Here is a 4,835-nt window from a genome sequence, read left to right as displayed (position 1 = left end):
CTGTTGCACACCCTTCTTGTGTGAGAGTGTCATATCAGGCACAGTTCCCACACTGTCTCCAGTGTTGTTTCCCATAGCACTATGGGTCAGTAAGGGACGTCATGTCTCATGTATGGTGGAACTGACTCTACAGTCCTCTCTGTGCATTGGTTGCTCTGAGCAGGAATATCATCCTCGGGGCTTGGTGGGCCCGGATGTGTTCCATTCTTTCTCCTTCCCTCTTCGTTTGCTCGTGTGCTCTGGCAGACACACCCTTCTCCCAGAGCTGTAGCTTCAGTTGCTGTCCTCTGTAGTGCATTCTTCTGGGGAGGGGGTCCACGGAGCTGGGATTGGGGCTACCCTGTGTTTTTAAGGACTCACCATTTCCACCTCTATCTCAATTTTCATTTGAGCTCTGGAATCATTTCTCCAATTGCCTCTTTCATAATTCCACTTGAATGTCTCATTTAACATGTTTCAAAGAGAACCTTGCTTTTTCTCTGCAATCCTGCTCCTCTTTGATACTTTACCACTTCAGTAAACCCTCTACTGCTCAAAATGCCCATCTTTTTTGATTTATAGCCCCCAATACAACTCACCGTTAAGTTCTGATGTGATTGCCTCTTGTAATGTCCCCTACCCCTGCCCCGCCCCCTGCCACTTTATAGTCTCCTGAATTTATTTGTCCAGTAAATTATCCCTAAGTCCCTGGATAGGTACAACAGCTTCCTTCCTATCTCCCTGCTTCCATTCTGGCTCTGTTCCACCATAGTAACCATATATCAGTCAAAGAAAGCTTTTAAGAACATACATCATGTTTCCTGGCTTAAAACTCTTAAAAGGCTTCCTGCCAAAATAAACTCCAAACCTTTTGCCATTGAGGCAAAGGACAGAGTAGAATTGCCCTACAGGGTTCCCAAGGCTGTAATCTTTACAGAAGCAGACTGCCTCGTCTTTCTCCTGTGGAGTGGCTGGTGTATTTAGTTAGCAGCCCAATAAGTAATTACTGGGCAAGCAGGGCTCCTTAATGGGTTCCTAAAACCGGAAAAACAAACTCATTGCCACCAAGTGGATTCAGATTCATGACAACTCCATAGGGTGGAGTGGAACTGTCCCTAAGAATTTCTGAGGGCAGACTTCATCTTCTTCCAGGGTTTGCACCACTGACCTTGAAGTTAGCAGTCCAATAATGAACCCACTACACCACTAGGCAATGACTTCCTACCAGGCTTTCAATAAATTCCAAGTCACTCCTATGATTCACAAAGCCTTTCATGCTGGACTCGAGCTATTCAAAAGTAAGCCCCAAAGTATTGCTACTAGGGTTCCAATTCATACCTGCACTGGTTTATTCCAAACAAAATGTGCCTAAGCACGTCTCCGTGTTCAGTGGATGGCTGTAGACATATACTTTTCTTAGTTTCATTAGGGTGGCTGCAAAATAAAGGCCTAATCAAAATAGGGGCTTCTTTGGGAATATGCTGGGCCAATTCAATTCAACCCAGAGGGGTCAGATCAAAGGTTATGATGGTCTCGATTTTGGCTTTCAGTTACCCTTCAGGTTGGGATCTGAACCCACCCCTGCGATAGAATCATCAGCCATAATCAACCATTTTGAAACAGAGGTGCAGTGTTTGCCCAGGGACATGGCCCTAAGGGTTAGGAAAGAGGGAGGTACGGAAACAGAAAACCAAGGAAGAAAGCAGACTAGGGGATCCATTGGGGGATTGCAGTGGGTGAGTTGAAACAGCGGGTGTATGAGCTGCTGAGTATGGAAATGATGTTCTGTTCTGTAAACTTCACTTAATGCACAACAAAAAGTTTTTTAAAAAAGTCACAGTGATTCTTTTTGGGATTCCCAAGGGGTGATAGTGATAGATTTCCTCAAGGGGCACATGATAATCACAGGGACTTATTGGGGCTAACTTTTAAGAAAATGGAAAACTACATTGGAAAAAAGGCCAGAGAAGTTGCACCAAGGAATTTTTTTCCCAATCCCAACAACACACCTATTAATTCTTCGAAGATAGAAAGGGCTGTCCTAGGAGGATTTCCTTGGGAGGATTAGGCCATCTATCCTACAGCCTTAATATTCCCCCTTCAGACTTTGTTCCTAAAACTCAAAGAACCTCTAAAAGGAACACAAATTGGAGTCTCATGAAGATGCCCAATGTGCTGTTGTGATGTGTGGTAAACCAAAGAACATGGGATTCTTCAGGAAAAGGGTTGGAGAGATGGAAAAACTACCTTTAGAAATGCATAGACCTATGTGGAGGACATGTCAAGAAACAACAGCTTCACATTTTTATATTCCACCTGACCTGGAGCTGGGATCCATAAGGTCAGCAGTTTGAATCCACCTGCTGCACCAAGGGAGAAAGATGGAGCTTTCTGCTCCCAGAGATTTACAGTGTCAGAAACCTAAAAAGGCAGTTCTGTTCTGTCCTATAGGGCCACCAGAGTCAGAATTGATTTGATAGCAGAGAGAGTGAGCCAGTTTATGATTTTCTAGCAATACTTTTTAACTCACCCTTGTACACTACCCCAAGATACTGGTGTGCTTGCCCACTGTGGGCATCCACTTCCAGGACCTCAATGACAATTTTGTTCTGTGCCTGCTTAATGAATGAGAGCAGTCCAATCCTTCATACCAAAGGTTAGCATTTGCAAACATTTATGTGCCTCATCTCACCTGCCTCGGGCCTCTGCACCCATGAAAGTCATCCTGGTCATGTGTGAAAAATACAAAGGTGGTAGGTACTTGATGGCCAGTCTTCTTAGTCTTTGTCTGGCATAGAATTTACCATTCAACATTAGCTATAGCTGATGTATAAATATAGGTAATAATTCCTGCTAGATACAAGTTCTGTATATAATTTGTGGAAACCATTTCATTATGTTTATGATTTGTGTACTGTTTTCACTAGTACTCCCCATTCGATCTCCAGGTTCTAATCTCTATTGCAATGGCTACACAGAACTCTGACAAAATTCATAATTAAAGGGTTTATGCAGGAAGTCAACAAGTTGTAATGCCAGTAAGAAATGCTCAGGGTAGACTTATCAGGGAATGGCACAAAGTTCTTTTAGGTCTGCCAGTAGATTCCCCAAAGGGGCATGCCATTCCACTGGAAAGCTCAACCCAAAGGCAATCTGCTCCACTGCTGTGAATTAGCAAGCCCAGCTTCCCCAACTAAGTGTCCAGTGGCACCTCACTCTACAAAGCCAGCCTCCTCTACAAAAGCACTTATCTTTACTTGCTCTGTAGGTTAATTAGTCTACCCCTCTGTCCATGCTCTGATGGTATAGCCATCTTCTGGAGGGTCACTGCACAGGGCTCTCCTGGCTCTTGTTGGTGATGAGATCCAACCTCCAGCTTCTCAGAGGGCTCATTTTATACCCAGCAGGATGGCCTCCAGGGACTCCTCTTCACAATGACTCACAGGTGAATCCTATCAGAATCTTCCCCAACTTTTTTACCAGATCCATACAGGAAAAGGTCTGTTTTTTATTTAATTGAGGATGTTGGGAAAGCAAGTGAGGCCTGCCAAACAGGTCAAGACTGGTTTGAAGAGCCAGTGAGGGAAGGGCATTAGCTGGGTTTTTATCATGGTCAAGGGATCAGGTCAGGGAGAGGGTCTATACAAGGGAAGCAGGTTGTGTGGTTTGAATCTTCCCCTGGCACCAGGCTTTCTTATCAGCCTGTCTAGATGTGGGGCACAACGGGAAGAGGGAGGGGTGAACTTGAAAGCCATCAGCAGTGAAACATTGAAAACGGGGCCAGACTCCTCTTTACATCCACCCAGGCAGTCATTTTGCAGTTCCATGAACCCACAAGATAGCTCACCTTTACCTGGGGCTTAGCTAGGCTGTTTGAATAATTTTGGGTTTAAGTTCCCTTCTTAATTTCACTGAAGGAAGTGGGGCAGGAGCTTAAGCAAGTATGTGACGAGGAATGGTTACATGGGCCTGATATGTTGGGCAGCTGGTTTAGGGGAAAAGGAGTGGGTTGTTCCCCCCGTACCTGTAAAGGACCACGTGATGGGGTTGGAGGGAAATCAAGCACCCTATTCAACACCTCTGGGAAGATCCAGAACTGGGCAGGAGCAAACTAAGCCCCTAGGGCAGATGTAACCTAAGCCTAAAGCCACAGGGCCCCTAACATCACCCAGGTGGGCCTAAACTCAGCCAATGCGATCAACCAACACCTTCATAAAGGCCGGAAGCACAGCACTGCACGCTCTTTTGCTCTTCCCTCACTCAGGGGCATGCTGCAGGGTGGGCCTCCAGCGTGCAGGGTGTGCATGTGCCTGCACGCCCCCTCAGGGTTTACTCGGGGGGCCCACAAGCAATCGGGCTCTTGGCTTCTTGGACTCAGGGGTGCCCCGGTGCCCCACTTTTGGTGTGCCTTTCCATGTGGTTTCGTGCCCAGTTGTGAACTCCAGCACAGCTTCGACATGGCGTGGCACGCTTTCCAGAAATAGCATGTACCCTTTGAGATGGGACAACCTGTAACCTTTCCTTTATAAAAACTCACTTGAATTACAAAACGTTATCGGGCGTGAGTTCTTCCAGCGCTGGAAGCAAAGAGCCGAGGCATAACCCACTCCAGAAACCTAACAGATAGGTTTGCTCTGGGCTTGTCGGTTGCGCTTCATATCCCCGTGAAAACCTAGGCTGCCGCTCTCCATCCCGGCTGCCAGCACCCAGGGCTTGTTCTGCCCTTCCCATAGCTCGTCTCTGGAGAGCAGGGCTTTTTCTGTGCCCTTTGGGCAACCACAAAGAGGCATTTCCCTCAAGATATGGCACAGACCTAAGGAGGCATGCTGGTGGCACAGTAGTCACAGGGTGGGCTG

Source organism: Echinops telfairi, unplaced genomic scaffold, assembly GCF_000313985.2.
Source record: "Echinops telfairi isolate 266 unplaced genomic scaffold, ASM31398v2 ScPeMD7_7424;HRSCAF=8462, whole genome shotgun sequence".
NCBI classification, from domain to species: Eukaryota; Metazoa; Chordata; class Mammalia; order Afrosoricida; family Tenrecidae; genus Echinops; species Echinops telfairi.
This window is presented reverse-complemented; position numbering follows the sequence as displayed.